This window comes from Mesoplodon mirus, assembly GCF_964341445.2.
Source record: "Mesoplodon mirus genome assembly, chromosome: 6".
Taxonomy (NCBI): Eukaryota; Metazoa; Chordata; class Mammalia; order Artiodactyla; family Ziphiidae; genus Mesoplodon; species Mesoplodon mirus.
Window position 1 is genome coordinate 10,093,038 of NC_138982.1, and position 18,635 is coordinate 10,111,672.

General features: G+C 37.3%; 1 protein-coding gene across 6 annotated transcripts in view; it reads right to left on the bottom strand.

The window, feature by feature from the left end:
* The window catches only part of SLC9A9 (solute carrier family 9 member A9), a 685,122-nt gene that overhangs the window by 594,647 nt on the left and 71,840 nt on the right, over positions 1-18,635 (bottom strand). For 3 of the 6 annotated variants that reach the window (XM_082624517.1, XM_082624518.1, XM_082624527.1), the window contains exon 1: positions 7,028-7,525. The exons of the other annotated variants lie outside the window; for them this stretch is intronic. The gene's annotated coding sequence lies outside the window, so the exon portion shown is untranslated. Of the gene's footprint in view, positions 1-7,027; positions 7,526-18,635 lie in introns of those variants that run through there. 6 annotated transcript variants of the gene reach the window in all.

The window sequence follows — 18,635 nt, forward strand, 5'->3', positions numbered from 1 at the left end:
AGCAACAATGGGTTAAAATCAAATGGGCATCTTTGTGTGTACAATGTAGAAATGATTGCTAATTATACAGCAGTCATTTAAGTGATTTGCAGAGAGTAATCACAGTCGCTGTCATTTTCCAAAACAAAAGAGTTATACACGCACAGACAGGTAAATTCTTCTTTTAACAAGTTTGATGAGACATCAAGATTGCTATTCTGCTCATGGTCCATAAAAAAATGAAAATCCATTGCTACAATATGCAGATTGAATACAAAGTAGCTTTTTACGTACTCTGTAAAGGCAGTTTTTGGTAGTATATGGCATATAACTCTAACTCCATTTGCTGAACCTTTGGAGGGCCTACTATGTTAGAAGTATTGCAAAGAAAAATCCAGAGATACCAACAAAAACATTAATAAAGATATCAGAGGGAGAGAATGTTATATAAAACAGAGATTTACATTTCTAAGAAATGGCAATTAAGGAGTGCCTGAACCATTCTGGCTATGTCTAAACTTTCTGTGGTGTCTGTGATTAATTCCTATCACAGAAGTTGTTCCTACACTTAAATAAAATAACATACATAAGGTACATGGTGAATTAAATGAGCTCCAGAAAATGCTAGTTCCTTTCTTCATACCCTGTAATATAGTATTTTTAAAAAATAAATTTATTTATTTATTTTTGGCTGCGTTGGGTCTTTGTTGCTGTGCACGGGGCTTTCTCTAGTTCCAGCGAGCGGGGGCTACTCTCTTGCGGTGTGCAGACTTCTCATTGCAGTGGCTTCTCGAGCACGGGCTCTAGGCATGTGGGCTTCAGTAGTTGTGGCACACGGGCTCAGTTGTTGTGGCTCGCAGGGTCTAGAACACAGGCTCAGTAGCTGTGGTGCACGGGCTTAGTTGCTCCACGGCATGTGGGATCTTCCTGGACCAGGGCTGGAACCCATGTCCCCTGCATTGGCAGGTGGATTCTTAACCACTGCGCCACCAGAGAAGTCCCATACCCTATAATATAGTATCTTAAAAACTTGAAATAATTTTCAAAATGTTTCATTGGTGATTTGTTCTAGAGCCATAAAAATAGTTTTACCTATCTCAAGCCCAACATATATGCTTATGTTAACACATACGCTCCATCCAGAGCAAGTAAAGAGTAATGCATTTTGCAAACCAAAGGATAATTGGCTATGATGGATATCAGGGTTTTCTGATGTAAGCCAGAAAACTCCACTCTGGTTATTTATGCTGACAGCTGATTTACTGGAAGGAAATCTAGTAACTTAAGGATCCACAGAAAGCTAAAAAATGATTGCTCATTTACATTTTTGCCTAATCATGGGGACAGTTGTTATAATGTCACTGTTGGCATGGCCAACTTGGGACACGAGATATGTCCTTAAATAATCTTCAGTGGTTTCCTTGACTACTTCCTAGTTCCAGAGCCACTTTCTGTACCACACCAGAGCTGCTGGGCCCTCATGCTCTCAGGCCTGAGCCACTTGCCTGGCTTCCTAAACACATAGCTCCAGAGATGGAGCATGCTGTTTCTATGGTGCTAAACCTTTGCTGCAAACATCATCACATCTCCTATTACCATCTACCTTATCAGTCTCCTCTGAGATGGGATTAGGTGTTGTATGTCCAAAGCAGCTCCAGGGCCAGTCCAATCTGTCCACACATACTGAGCCTTCCCCAGAGCTGCCCATGGAGGCAGGTTATCACAACCGAAAAGTGCAGGAGATTTAACACCCAAATGAGGAGGACTTTGATCTACAGGAGATGGAAGATAGGAAGAAGCTGACAGGAAATTCTTCCTCTTCTCTGCCGCTGCAGGGCTGTTCTGAGACAGACCTCCGTGCACATACTGTGGTCATGTCTCACATAACTGAGCTACCAATGGTGTCTTCTTGAAAAGCTGTGACCAGATCTGTAATGCATCACTTTGTATTTTCTTTCCCTCCTCTGCTTCACTTCCCTTTTCCTTCTCACTCTTGTTTCCCTGGCAAACAAAAAAACTTGGCATCTAGGGTTTTCTTCCAGGCCCTTTTATTGAGGGAACAAGTGTTATGTCAGTGTCACAACCTTAACTTTCAAATTTCCAGGCTGGAGTAGTCAGTTGGTTGATATTGGGCTACAATGCTCATGTCCCCTGCCAGTAAAAGTGCCTGGGAAAAGGCACTTCTGCCTCACCTATGATGCTATGGTGAGAGGTGGGGTCCTGCTTCTCATCTATTTGGAATTAACCCCAAACAGGAAAAGTGTTTGGATTCTGAACAGTCACAGAGGTGACACATTTCCCCTCTGAACCAGCTTGGCCTTTGTAGCTCCCTCCCCTCCCCTGGGTTTCCCCATGTGGGGTGTCTTCCCTCTATGCAGCATCACCCCAAGGTATCTCCTCCACTTTCACCTCCTGACCCTGCCAAATCAGTTTTCACCTGTTCTAGACTCTCTGCTTCTGATACGCTTGTTGTTCCCATTTTCCCCATTAGACCAAATATTCCAGATTGACCCATTCTTACTAGCTTCCCTCATTCCCAGATTCAGAATTCATTTCTCCTTTGCATTTCATAGTCCACAGGCCAACCAGCCAGCTCTCACACCTAGCCCTGGCATTGGTCCCTTGTCTTGGTTAGCATTCCAGTTCTTTGCTGCCTGAAAAGTAGGAGTAGATGGTTTCAGGTATAAATAGAAAATGCTGGACATCTTACATCTTTCAGGACAGAGGAAGATTAAGCCAGATTCAGCAAGGATCCAATTCTTTGGATTTGAACAAGGTGACCAGACATCTCATCCTTTTTTTTTTTTTTTTTTTGTGGTACGCAGGACTCTCACTGTTGTGGCCTCTCCCATTGCGGAGCACAGGCTCCGGACGCGCAGGCTCGGTGGCCATGGCTCATGGGCCCAGCCGCTCCGCAGCATGTGGTATCTTCCTGGACCAGGGCACGAACCCGCGTCCCCTGCATTGGCAGGCAGATTCCCAATCATTGTGTCACCAGGAAAGCCCTCATCCTTTTTTTAAATTTATTATTTATTTATTTATTTATTTATTTTTGTGTGTGGTACGCGGGCCTCTCACTGTTGTGGCCTCTCCCGTTGCGGAGCACAGGCTCTGGACGCGCAGGCTCAGCGGCCATGGCTCACGGGCCTAGCCACTCCGCGCCATGTGGGATCTTCCCGGACCGGGGCACGAACCCATGTCCCCTGCATCGGCAGGCGGACTCTCAACCACTGTGCCACCAGGGGAGCCCTCATCCTTTTTTTTAAAAGAAGTGTCTGGGGAAAGTCTTGGACTGCTTTCAAAGGGGACTTTCTGATAACTGTAGATGGACTAGACTATAGTGTCTATGTAGTCATCTATATTGCTGCCCAGTTTGGTGAAAATATACGCCGTGTGTGATTGTTTAAAAACATCATTCATGCATGCAAACAGAAGTGGTAATGTTCTCTTTAGCCAGTCCTAACCTGCTCTGATTAGCAGGTTCTCACTTTCAAATACTTCTGGAGATTTCCAAGGTATGCTAATGTACTGCATCTTTCTCTCATGACCACAGATGCTGTGTACGGTTATGCAGGTCTGTAATGTATAGGGGAACCACACATAAAGGGGAGTCATTCCCACTGCGGACATCATAGAGTTATTACAACACTTTTTCTGGCAGATAGACGTAAAGTGTTTTGTTTTAACAAACTAAGGTACCAAGAGTTTAGCTAAGTTACTCCATAGTACTGCTGCCTCAGCATCCATTTGGTTCAGCCAAGCAGCCTGCAGTAACCTTAAAAGGACACTAGCCCTGTCATACAAGCACATGCCCCAGGTAGCAGCCAGTAGAATCAGAAGCAAAAGTCAGTTCCCGATAAGACTTCCTCAACAGCCCACGTGATCAAGCCCCCTGTCTCCCAGTGCCTGCTTGCCTTGTGCACCCCTTACATAAGACCCTCATGGGCTCACAAAAACACAGCTCTTTTGGTTTGAATTGGTCAATCTGTCCCTTACTTGGGAACCCCAAAGCACTCCACCAGTGCTTAATAAAAGCATGTGCCCAAGGTCCTGTCTCTTTCTCTCTGGCTTGACCTCCCCATGTGGCCCCTTGAGATGTCCTGGTCACTTCCTCCAGGACCTATGAGTAATAACTTCTCTATTTCAGTTTCTCTTGGGTCTGTTGTTGAACTGCGGCTCATCATCCAGAACCCCAGACTACACTTAACAAATGTTCATTTGTTTACGTAAGTATATTAGAACAATTTCCTGGCAAAGATAAGTAAGGGGTACTGAAAAATGGGCACCTTCTTCTAATTTTTACAAGAGTGCCGTAAGAGCTAGTGGCAGCTCTTCTTTTTCCCCATACAATTTCTTTGGGTTGGTTTAGACATTCTCTTTAAAAAAAAAAATTGTTCCAGCAGGGGTCTCTCTCCACACATGGTACAAAAAATTCTTAGATGTTGGAATGGAGTATTTTCATTTTGCTTACCAATCTTACAATGTAAATGGCTGTGGTTGCAAAATATATCAAAACTCTTTTCTTACATTATTAGAAAACCATTGAAAATAATATAGTAGAATTTATTCCACTATATTATAATACAGTGTATTATAATATATAATATAGTGTTCCATATCGTGATTTGGATGATTAAACAGGTATGTTCACTACATGATAATTCATCAAGCAATGCATTTACAATATGATTTTTAGGTCGTTTTCTGTTTATATATTATACTTCACAAAAAGTTTTATTTTTTAAAGATATAATCCATAATTTGACTTCTATTTGCATGTTCTCTCACTTTTTTGTTTCATTTCTTAAGTATCTAGAATATTAGAAATTGGCTATTTTATTTATTCATTTAATTGAATTTTATACACATTTTATAAATTATGATGCTTGGTGTATGTGTTGGTAGAAAAATATGGAAAAATTAAAACATAGCTGTAATACTAAAAAGAAAAATGCAACTTGTTTGAGAGTATTATCCAGGAAAAAGCTTTGCATTGGTTTCTGAATCACAGACTTTGACAAAGAGGCATAATCACTATTGGCATCCAAGCTTTTGGGAAGGATCCCAAACACCAGATGGATATTTGTCCTGTGATATGCTCTGGGGCTTGGTCTGTACTTCTGGTGGGAACAGGTCAGAAGGGGTCAATGGCTACTGAAAACGTGGACCTTCGTGAAGAGTTTTGTTCATCTCTGGTGTCAACCACTTGACTTTTTCTGAGCAGAAGAGAAATGGCCAGAAACCACCCCTTGCCAAGTTAGCAAATGACACCTGAAATACAGTGCTTGAGAGAAATACTTGTCATTAAAACAGAAAACAGCAAAAATTAAAGTCCTATTTAAATTCTTAAGTACAGATTTATGCAAAGCACCCAGACTGCTGGTTTTATTTCTATGTTTTAATCTCAAGCTTTTGCTATTTTTCTTTTGCTTTATTTCTTTATGACTGCACCTATCACATCTTTCCCTGTCTCTATTTTCATTCCTTCTTTAATCTCTCATTTCTCAAAATCTTCTCTTAATTCTAAAAAAATGTAACAACATTTTAGTGGCATCTTTTCATAAAGTAGATATTTTCCATTTACAAAAATTAATATTGGTCCATGAGAAACTTCAATCTGTCTGAGCACTAATAAAACAGAAAACATTAAGTGAAAATGTTTAATTCCAAATGGCATTGCCACTTACTTTTTAATAGTATTAGAGTAATTACCTTAATTCTCTCTTGGAAGAAAACATCCATTAAGGTACTTTAATGAAGGAAATATATATTTGTAATGGACCAAATGGCAACATGCCCTTGTCTGAAGCAATCATACTGTTCAATAAAGGAAGATCCACATTTAATTGTGGTGCCTCAGAACACCAAGTATTACAAGAATTCCTAGTCAGAAGGATGCTATGCCAAAAGCACTCCATAAATTGGTTTACCCTTTCTTACTGTCTTGTGGCCTCATTCTAAATATTTCTTTATTAGTAATGGTAGTGTGTTGGATAGTTCCAACAATATAGACCTTAATATCCTATGTTTATCTCTGGGCTATTCAAATCAATAAATATTACAAATCCTTCATTAGAAACACTTTTTCACCATTTTATCTTTACCATTTTATGTTTCTTCCTGCCTTCCTATTTCTTATGTGAGTCATGTCTCTGACCTCTGTTTTTTTTTTTTTAATTTATTTATTTTATTTATTTACTTTTGGCTGAGTTGGGTCTTGGTTGCTGTGCACGGGCTTTCTCTAGTTGCGGTGAGCGGGGGCTACTCTGTTGCGGTGCACAGGCTTCTCGTTGCGGTGGCTTCTCTTGTTGTGGAGCACGGGCTCTAGGTGCGCGGGCTGCAGTAGTTGCGGCATGCAGGCTCAGTAGTTATGGCTCGCGAGCTCTAGAGCACAGGCTCAGTAGTTGTGGCCCACGGGCTTCGTTGCTCCGCGGCATGTGGGATCTTCCCCGACCAGGGATCGAACCCGTGTCCCCTGCATTGGCAAGTGGTTTCTCAACCCCTGTGCCACCAGGGAAGCCCCTCCGCCCTCTGTTTTGCGTATCGTTTCCTTTCTCTCTTGCTTGCTCAGCATCTGTACAATCATTTCTCTTTGCTCTGCCCCTTCCTTCAGCCTCATGTTCATTTCAGCCTCCACATTTTTTCCTTCACAAACCTCTTTTATTCCAGTTGACAGTTTAAGGGTTTTTTTCTTTTACTTTCCAGAGGCTCCTGTTGCCATAGTGATACTTGATGATGAAGACCATGACTGCTTCCATTGGCACTCTGGTTGCTATAACAATGCCAGTTAGCCGAGAATTCTGTGGAAACTTGTGAGAAGGATGCTAGCTTACACCTTTGTGTGGGACAGCCTGCCTGTGCGGAAATGTTTCTTAGTTAATGGTTGTTTGTAGCAGTAGAACTGGAGGCCATAAACTTAAGGGCATCCCATTCAGGAACCGAAAAACCAAGACACCAATGTTTATATCTTCACACCCTGAAAAATTTCTCTCCCGTCTTTGTTTGTCCTCCCTTCCTAGTCTAATTATTCTTGATATTAAAAACATACCTGCGGGGCTTCCTTGGTGGTGCAGTGGTTGAGAGCCCTCCTGCTGATCCAGGGGACACGGGTTCGTGCCCCGGTCCGGGAAGATCCCACATGCTGCGGAGCGGCTGGGCCCGTGAGCCGTGGCCGCTAAGCCTGCGCGTCCGGAGCCTGTGCTCTGCAACGGGAGAGGCCACAACAGTGAGAGGCCCGTGTATCGCAAAAAGAAAAAAAAAAAAACATACCTGCTATGGACTGAACTGTGCCCCCACAAAATTCATAAAATTGAATCCCAGTCCTCAGTGTGACTGTATTTGGAGATAGGGATTTTAGGAAGTAACTAAGGTTAAATGAGGTTGTAAGGGTGAGGCCCTGATCCAATAGGATTGGTAGCCCTATAAGGAGAGGAAGAGAAAGAGATCCTTCATCTCTCTTTCTACCATGTGAGGACACAGTTAGAAGGCAGCTGTCTGAAATCCAGGAAGAGAGTCCTCACCAGGAACTGAATTTACCTGAACCTTGTTCTTGGACTTCCCAACCTCCAGAACTGTGAAGAATTAATTTCTGTTGTTTAAGCCACCCAGTCTATGGTATTTGTTATGGTGGCCTGAGCTGACTTATACAATACTTTAATATTAACATTTATAGATCTTAAGTGCTTTTGCTTTCAGAGACATCAAATTCTGGAAATATACCCAAATAAGAAGTTATAGAATATCACAATGTGCATTATCAATATTTCATTCTTGATGAAATATTTCATTCTTGATGAAAAAAAGAACAAGTGAGCCAGAATGAGAGCAGACTGACTCAAGAGGAATCATGTTTGTTGCTATATTTTGTAATTTGTCATTGTCATTTCATGAGTAATAGATTAGAAATTATTGCAATATATAACTATAACCAATTTTAGGACATCTACATATTGCTAATTGTCATATAATATAAATAAATTGCCCTTCTGAGTATTGTGATTTTGCACATACTTTTGTCCCTGGTAACCCCAGAATATGAATGATTCCATATAATATCTGGGCTTTTCAGACCAAACCTTCATGTTTCTAAAGGGGAAAAATCCCATCAATAAAATGTTCTCCAAAGAACTGTCTTTTCTTTGAAGATGCTCATATCATACTCCACATATTTCTAAGAGGTACTCCCACTGAAAGGAGGAGAGATTGGAATTTTAGGGATAGCATGGAGGAGGGCCAGACTAACCCAGCAGGCAATGAAGCAAAGGCCTGTGGACTTCTGGGCTGTTTAACACCTGATGATTCAATGGCCCCTCAGCTCCCAGCTCCTTTCATGTGCTAAGCCCAGGTAGTGGTGTCTTCCTAGTTCTAAAGTCTTGGGTCGTCCAGAGTGCATCCCTCAGGTTAGTGTTTAGAATATAGTCTACATGGAATGAGAAGCAATGACTCTCCTTTATTGACCCCTAAAAATTAGCAAATCAGTAAGTAATGTGGATATGGTGTGGTAAGAAAAGGACTGAGTGAAGAATCAAGAGACCTGCCATCTCATCCAAGCCTAAATAACTTTATTTCTGGGTCTCAATTGTTTTTTCTAAAAAACACTTTTGGGGTGTTATAGAGGAGGAACAGGTGATGTACTATAGTGGTTTTCAGCTGGGATATGCAACAGAAGAGTCCTTCATTAACATACAGAATTATATGTTAACATTTAGAATCATAACCCTGGCCCCAGTCTCAGGGTTATGATTCAGTAGCTTTGCATCTGTGCATTTGATAAGAGCTTCAGGTGCTTTTGATGTAGTCAGGTCTGTGAACATGTTTTGGAGAACAACCTCTACAATAAAGATGATGTTGAGTTTCAAGCGTTGTTTTTTCAATGCATTCTTCAAGAGGCAGATGGCAAAATGACAAAACACAATTAAATAAAAGCAATTTTCTGATGACCAAAGAGTACAGTTTGAGTACACAGTTCTCTGAGGTTCATGTTTGATCTTATGTTAAAATATAAAACATCAAGAGGGATTCAAAAATAGGTAACTCCCTATCGTGAGTTTCCCTTTATTTTAAAGGAAGGTGGGTCCCAAACAATCGCACTGATAGACAGGCACACAGAGAGAGTCCAGAAGCATGTGCAAAATTGTCTCTTCCTGTGGTTCAAGTTGATTATTCCAGTCCCTACAGAGTTCACAGAGGGACTGAGATTCAGAATTGGCTTCTTCACTCTTATTTTCTGTAGTTCCTTAAAAACTTGAAGTCTAATTTTTAAACTATCAAGGCATCCGCATGTGGTCATTCCTCTGAGGTTGAAAATTGGAGGATGGCCAAGAAACTCCTCCCCTTTTGATTTTCTCTTTCCTGTCCTTCTCCTTTTTCCCACTCCTTGGTCATTTTAGCTCTTGGTTTGCCTTACTCTCCTTTTTTAAAAACAACTTTATTGAAATATAATTTACAAACCATAAAGTTCAAAGCATATATTTCTATGGTTTTTAGTATATTCACAGGCTGTACAACCATCAGAAAATCAATTTTAGGGCATATTCATCCCTCCCTCCAAAAACCCACACTCCTTAGCAGTCACTACCTGTGGCACCTTTCCCCCAGCCCCTGACAACCATTAATTTATCTTTTGTCTCTATAGATTTGCCTATTCTGGACATTGCATACAAATGGGATCATATAATATTGGCTTCACCTTCTTTCACAGAGTCCATCCTCTTCTACCTTTGGTTTAGCCTCTTGTGCTAGATTTTTCCTAGGCTAGACAGGGCTAGGGATAGGAAGAGACTCTAATCCTATATTACGAGGTACTTGCGAGGTAATCACACTACACTGTTAAAATCTTTTTAGCAGCTCTTTCAGTCAGCTTTACTAAAAGGCCTTCTCTATTATTCTCACCTTTGGAAGTGACTGGATCTGATGAGGAAAATGGAGGCATAGAGGAAAAAAATAAAATCTCTGTACAACTAAATTTCTTAATTAATAAACATATTTTAGAGCAGTTTTAGGCTCACAGCAAAACTGAGTGGAAAGTACAGAGAGTTCTCATATACGTCCTATTCCCAGACATGTACAACTACCCCCATTATCGACATACCCTACTAGAGTGGTGCATTGTTTACAAATGATGAACCTACATTGACATATATTATCGCTCAAAGCCTGTAGCGTAAGTTTCACTTGCGGTGGTGTCTATTCTATGGGTTTTGACAAATGTATAATCGCATCTATCCACCATTGTAGTATCACACAGAATCATTACACTGTCCTAAAAGTCCTCTGTGCTCTGCCTATGCATTCCTCCCCTCTACCCCCAATCCCTGGCAATCACTGATCTTTTACTGTTTCCATAGTTTTGCCTTTTTCAGAATGTCATATAGTTGGAATCATACAGCATGTAGCCTTTCAGTTTGCCTTCTTTCATGTACTAATATGCATTTAAGGTTCTTCCATGTCTTCCTATGGCTTAATAGCTCATTTCTTTTTAGCACTGAATAATATTGTGTTGTCTGGATGTACCACAGTTCATCCATTCATTTACTGAAGGATATCCTAGTTTCTTGCAAGTTTTGGCAATTATGAATAAAGCTGTTTTAAACATCTATAAGCAGGTTTTTGTGTGGATGTAAGTTTTCAATAAATACCGAGGAGCATGATTGCTGGATCATATGGCAAGAGCGTGTTTAGTTTTGTAAGAAACTGCCAAACTGTCTTCCAAAGTGTCTGTACCATTTTGCATTCCCACCAACAATGAATGAGTTCCTATTGCTCCACATCCTCACCAGGATTTGGTGTTGTCCGTGTTTTAGATTTTGGTCTTTATAATAGGTGTGTAGTGGTATCTCACTGTTGTTTTAATTTGCAATTCCCTAATGACATATCATATAGAACATACTTTCATATGCTTATTTGTCATCTGTATATCTTCTTTGGTGAAGTGACTGTTCAAATATTCTGCCCATTTTTAATTGGGTTGTTTGTGTTTTCACTGTTGAATTTTAAGAGTTCTTTGTATATTTTGGATAACAGTCAGATATCAGATATGTCCTTTGCATATATTTTTTCCCAGTCTGTGGCTTGTCTCCTCATTTCTTGACATTGTCTTTCACAGGGCAGAAGTCTTAATTTTAATGAAGACCAGATTATCAATTACTTTTTTCATGGATAGTACCCATGGTGTTATATCTAAAAAGTCATCACCATACCCAAAGTCACGTAGGTTTTTTCCCAGGTTATTTCCTATGAGTTTTACAGCTTTTTGATTTACATTTGTGTCTCTGATCAATTTTGAATTGATTTTTGTGAAGGGTGGTCTGGGTGTAGATTCATGGTTTTTGCATGTGGTGTCCATTTTTTCTAGTGCCATTTGTTGAAGAGACTGTCTTTGCTCCATTGTATTGCCTTTGCTCCTTTGTTAAAGATCAGTTGACTATATGTATGGGGGACTATTTCTGGGTTCTCTATTCTGTTCTATTGATTTTTCTATCTTTCACCAATACCACACTGTTTTGATTACTTTTTCTTTATAAGTTTTGAAGTCGGGTAGTACAGTCCTCTGATTTTGTTCTTGTCCTTCAATACTGAGTTGGCCATTCTGGGGTTTTTGCCTCTCTATGTAAACTTTAGAATCAATTTGCTGGCATTTACAAAATAACTTGCTGAGCTTTTGTTTGGGATTGCATAGATTCTCTGTAGATCAAGTTGGGAAGAACTAACATCTTGACGATATTGAGTCTTCCTTTCCATGGACTTGGAATATTTCTCCATTTACCTATTTGATATATTTCTTCAGATTTTTGTAGTTTTCTTTGTATAGGTCTTGTACATATTTTGTTAGATTTATACTTAATTAAATCTTGGGGGTGCTACTGTAAATGGTAATATGTTTTTTATTTCAAATTCCACCTGTTCATTGCTGGTATATAGGAAATTGACTGACTTTTATATGTTAACTCTTTATCCTGCAACCTTTTTATTTTACTTATCAGTTCCAGGAGATACTTGATGATTCATTTGGTTTTCTTACATAGATAATCATATCATCTGCAAATAAAGACAGTATTATTTCTTCCTTCCCAATTTACATACCATTAATTTCCTTTTCTTTCCTTGTTACTTTAGCTATTACTTCCAGTACAATGTTGAAAAGCAATGGTGAGAGGAGGACCTCCTTGACTTGTTATTGGTCTTAGCAAGAACACTTCAAGTTTCTGACAATTAAGTACAATGTTAGCTGTAGGTAGATAGTAGAAACACTTTGTCAAGGTGAGGAAGTTCCCTCTACTCTTCATATGCTCTGAGTTTTTATCATGAATATGTATTGGATTTTGTCAAATGCATTTTCTGCATCTATTGATATGAGTGTGTGATTTTTTCTTCTTTAGCCTGTTGATGTGATAGATTACATTCATTGATTTTCAAATGTTGAACCAGCTTTGCATACCTGAGGTAAATCCTACTTGGTCATGGTGTACATTTCTTTTTAAACATTGTTGGATTTGACTTGTTAATATTTTGTTGAGGATTTTTTTCATGTATATTCATGATAGATATTGGTCTGTAGTTTTCTTTTCTTGTACTGTCTTTGTCTGGTTGTAGAATTAGGGCAAGGGTGGCCTCATGGAATAAGTTAGGAAATATTCCCTCTGCTTCTATCTTTTGGAAGAGATTGTAAAGAATTGGTGTACTTTCTTCCTTAAATCCTTAGTAGAATTCACCAGTAAACACATCTGAGCTTGATACTTTCTATTTTTCAAAGTTATTAATTACTGACTCAATTTATTGAATAGATATAGGCCTATTCAGATTAACAATTTATTCTTATGTTAGTTTTCAGAGATTGTGTCTTTCAAAGAATCAGTCATTTCATCCAGGTTATCAAATGTATGGGCCTAGAAGTGTTCACAATATTCATTTATCATCTTTTAATGTGCCTGGGATCTGTAGTCATGTTCACTCTTTCTCTTCTGATGTTAATAATTTGTGTCTTCTCTCTTTCCTCCTTAATTAGCCTGGCTAAGGGCTTATCAATTTTATTAATCTTTTCAAAGAACTAGCTTTTAGGTTTTGTTGATTTTCTCTACTGGTTTCTTATTTTCAATTTCATTGATTTCCACTCTAACGTTTATTATTTCTTTTCTTCTGCTTCTTTTGGGCTTAATTTTATCTTTTTTTTTTCTGCTTTCCTAAAGTGAAAGCTTGGAGGATTGATTTTAGATATTACTTCTTTTCTAGCATATGCATTAATGTTGTAAATTTCCCTCTAAGCACTGCTTTTGCTGCATCCCACAAGTTTTAAGAAGTTGTGTTTTCATTTCATTTCGTTCAAAATATTTTTAAATTTCTCTTGAGATTACTTCTTTGGCCTATGTGCTATTTATAAGTATTTTGGTCATTTCCAAGTACTGGGGTGGGGTGGGGGTGGGTGTCCAGCTACCTTTTTGTTATTGATTCCTATCTCACTTAATTCCATTGTGGTCTAAGAGTAGACATTATGTAAATTACATTCTTTTAATTTTGTTATGTATGTTTTAAGGCCCAAAATGTGATCTTTGTGAATGTTCTGTGTGAGCTTGATAATAATGTGTAATCTGCCATTGTTGGATACAGTAGCATTTTGATGTCAATTGTATCCAATTGATTGGTGGTGCTATTGAGTTCAACTATGTACTTACTGATTTTCTGCCTGCTGGATCTGAACATTTCGAATAAATGGTTATTAAAGTCTTTGGATTCTTTTATTTCTTCCTTGCAGTTCTATCAGTTTTTGCCTCATGCATTTTGACACTCTGTTGTTAGATGCATACACAATAATGATTGTTATGCCTTCTTGGATTATTAAATATTTTATATTTATACAATGCCGCTCCTTATCCCTGATAGCTTTCTTTATTCTGTGGTCTGCTCTATCTGAAATTAATATAGCAACTCTCATGTGGTATTATATAGCTTATACAATATACTAATGTATATTGATTAGTATGGTGTATTTTTCTCCTCCCTTTACTTTTGATCTATATATGTCTTTTTTTTTAAAATTTTTTGAAGTATAGTTGATTTACAATGTTGTGTTGATTTCTGCTGTGCAGCAAAATGATCCAGTTATACATATATATTCTTTTTCATATTCTTTTCCATTATGGTTTATCACAGGATATTGAACCTAGTTCCCTGTGGTATACAATAGGACCTAGCTGTTTATCCATCCTATATATAATAGTTTGTGTCTGCTAATCCCAAACTCCCAGTCCTTCCCTCCTCCACCCCTCTCTCCTTCCCCTTTGCAACCACAAGTCTCTTCTCTATGTCTCTGAGTCTGTTTCTGTTTCATAGATAAGTTCATTTGTGTCGTATTTTAGATTCTACATATAAGTGGTATCATATGGTACATGTCTTTCTCTTTCTCACTTAATTCATTTAGTATGATAATCACTAGGTCCATCCATGTTGCTGCAAATGGCACTATTTCATTTTTTTATAGCTGAGTAATATTCTATTGTGTGTGTGTGTATATATATATATATACACATATATATATCACATCTTCTTTATCCATTCATCTGTTGATGGACATTTAGGTTGTTTCCATGCCTTGGCTATTGTAAATAAGTGCTGCTATGAACACAGGGGTTCATGTATCTTTTAGAATTATAGTTTTGTCTGGATACATGCCCAGGAGTGGGATTGCTGGATCATATGGCAACTCTATTTTTAGTTTTTTGAAGAATATATATGTCTTTATATTTAAAGTGGGTTTCTTGTAGATATCGTATAGTTGGGTCCTTTTTCTAAAATGTACTCTAGCAATCTCTGTCTTTTATTGGTGTATGTAGGCCATTAATGACTAAACTGATCATTGACATAGTTTGATTAATATCTACCATATTAGTTACTCTTTTCTATTCACTGCATTGTTCTTTGTTCCTATTTTTTTCTTCCACATTCTTTCTGCTTTTTGTAGTTTTACTGCAAAACTTAATATAATTCCTTTTTGAGCATATCAGTTGTACTTCTTTTTTTCATTGTTATCCTACAACATATATTTACAATTAATCCAAATCCACTTTCAAATAACACTATAGCACTTAACAGGTAGTGCAAGACCTTATAACAAAATATTCCTAATTTCTCCTTCCATTTATTATATTATTGCTATAATTTATATTCATTTATACATAAGAATTTATAAATGAATATGTTGTTGCTATTATTATTTTAAACAAACTGCTATTAGATTAATTAAGAAGAAAAATAAAATTTTTATTTTACCTTCACTAATTCATTCTCCAATGGTCTTACTTTATGTAGATCTGAGTTTCTGACCTATATCATTTTCCTTCTCTCTAAAGAACTTCTTTTAATATTTCATGCAAGGTAGGTCTACTGGTAACAAATTCCCTCAACTTCTGTTTGTATGAGAAAGTCTTTATTTCTCCTTCACTTGAAGCATAGTTTTGCAGTGTACAGAATTCTAGGTTGTTTCTTTTGTTTTTGTTTTTGTTTCTAGAATTTAAATATTTCACTCCATTCTCTTCTTCCTTTCATGATTTCTGAGGAGGAGGTGGATGGGATTCTTCTCTTTGCTCCTCTTAAGGTAAGGTATTTTTTTGTCTGGCTTCTCTCAACATTTTTTCTTGTTCTTTCATTTTCTGAAGTTTGAATATGATATGTCTAAGTGTAGATATTTTTGATATTTATTCTGCTTGGTGTTCTCTATGCTTCTTGAATCTGTGGCTTGGTGTCTGACATTAATTTGGGGAAATTCTCAGTCACAGTTGCTTCATATATTTTTTCTGTTCCTATCTCGTTTTCTACTCTTTCTAGTATTATCATTACACATATGTTACACTTTTTGTAGTTGTCTCACAGTTCTTGGCTATTCAGTTCTGTTTTTTCTTTTTTTTTAATTTCACAACTATTTACTATTTTAGTTTTTTATTGGAGTATAGTTGACTTACGGTATAATATTAGTTTCAGTTGCACAGCTAGTGATTCAATATTTTTATACATTATGAAGTAATCACCATTATCAGTATAGTTACCATCTGTCACCATAAAAGTTATTACAGTACTATTCCCTGTGCTGTACATTACATTCTCATGACTTATTTTATAACTACAAGTTTGTACTTCTTAATCCCTTTCACCTATTTTGGCCATTTATCCCCCCTCCCTCCCCTCTGACAACTAGCTTGTTCTCTTTATCTATGATTATGTTTCTATTTTTTGTGTTTGCTAATTTGTTTTGTTTATTAGATTCCATATATAAGTGGAAATCATACAGTATTTGTCTTTCTCTGTGTGACTTATTTCACTTAGCATAATACCCTCTAGGTCCATCCATGTTGTTGCAAATGGCAAGATTTCATTCTTTTTTATGTTGAGTAATATTTCATTGTAGGTACATACACCATATCTTCTTTATCCATTCATCAATCTATGGATACTTAGGCTGTTTCCATGTCTTAACTTTTGTAAAGAATGCTGCAGTGAACATAGGTGTACATATATCTTTTCAAATTAGTGGGGTTTTTCCTTCGTAAAAATACCCAGGAGTGGAATTGCTGGATTTTATGTTAGTTCTAATTTTAATATTTTTAGGAACCTCCATACTGTTTTCTATAGTGGCTATACCAATTTACATTCCCATCAACAATGCAAGAGGGTTCCCTTTTCTCTATATCCTCACCAACACTTGTTATTTGTTACCTTTTTGATAATAGCCATTCTTACAGGTGTGGTGATATCTCATTGCAGTTTTGATTTGCATTTTCCTGATGGTTAGTAACGTTGACCTTTTTTTCATGTGTCTGTTGGCCATCTGTGTATCTTCTTTGGAAAGATGTCTATTCAGATCCTTTGCCCATTTTTTAATCAGGGTTTTTTGTTTTTGTTTTTGATGTTGAGTTGTATGAGTTCTTTGTATATTTTGTATATTAATCCCTTATCAGATATATTGTTTGCAAATATCTTCTCCCATTCAGAAGGCTACCTTCGTGTTTTCTTGATAGTTTCTTTTGTTATGCAAAAGCTTTTTATTTTGAGGTAGTCCCATATGTTTGTTTGCTTTTGTTTCCCTTGCCTTTGAGAGCACACTAAAAAAATATTGCTAAGACTGATGTAAAAGAGCATACTACTTATGTTTTCTTCTAGAAGTCTTATGGTTTTAGGTCTTGGATTTAAATCTTTAATTGATTTTGAGTTTATTTTTGTATATAGTGTGAGAAAGTAGTATGGTTTGATTCTTTTGCATGTAGTTTTCCCAGCACCATTTATTGAAGAGGCTATTTCTTCCCTTATTGTATATTCTTGCCTCCTTTGTCATACATTAATTGATCATATATGCGTGGGATTATTTCTGGCTCTCTATTCTGTTCCATTGATTTTTGTGTCTGTTTTTGTTCCAGTACCATTATGCTTTACTATAACTTTGCAGTATAGTTTGAAATCAGGGAGTGTGATACCTCCAGCTTTGTTCTTTCTCAAGAATGCTCTGGCTATTCAGGGTCTTTTGTGGTTCCATACAAATTTTAGAATTATTTGTTCCAGTTGTGTGAAAGATGGTACAGGTATTTTAATAATTGCATTCAATCTGCAGATTGCTTTTGGTAGTATGGACATTTTAACATTATTAGTTCTTCCAGTCAATGAGCATGGTATATTTTTCCATTTATTTGTGCCATCATCAGTTTCTTTCATCAATATCTTACAGTTTTCAGGGTACAGGTCTTTCACCTCCTAGGTCAAATTTGTTCCTAGGTATTTTATTCTTTTTAATAAAATTGTAAATGGGATTATTTTCTTAATTTATCTTTCCAATAGCTTACTAGTGTATAGAAATGCAATAGATTTCTGTATATTAATTTTGTATCCTGCAACATTACTGAATTCATCTATTAGTTCTAACAGTTTTTTAGTGGAGTCTTTATGGTTTTCTATATATCATATCATGTCATCTACAAATAGTGACAGTTTTATTTCTTCTCTTCCAATCTGGATGCTCTTATTTCTTTTTCTTGTCTATTACTGTGGCTAGAACTTCCAATATTGCTCCTCCTGCCTCAGGGAGAGTGGACATTCTTGTCCTATTCCTGATCTTAGAGGAAAAGCTTTCAGCTTTTCATCGTTGAGTATGATGTTAGCTGTGGGTTTGTTGTATACAGCCTTTATTATGTTGAGATATGTTTCCTCTATACCAATGGATATTGGATTTTGTCAAATGCTTTTTATGCATCTATGGAGATGAACATGTGATTTTTATCCTTCATTTTGTTAATGTGGTGAATCAGGTTGATTGATTAGTATATACTGAAACATCCTTGCATCCCTGGAATATATCCCACTTGATCATGGCATATGATCCTTTTAATGTACTATTGATTGGTTTGCTAATATTTTGAGGATTTTTGCATCTATGTTCATCAGAGATGTTGACCTATAATTTTTTTTTTTGTAGTTTTTGTCTGGGTTTGGTAACAGGGTAATACTGGCCTCATAGAATGAGTTTGGAAGTGTTCCTTACCCTCGAATTTTTCAGAATATTTGAGAAGGATAGGTATCAACTCTTCTGTAAATGTTTGGTGGAATTCACCTGTGAAGTCATCTGTTCCTGTTTCCCCTACATGGAAGGCTAAGTCAGCTGGATTTGGTTATCTCCCTTTCTC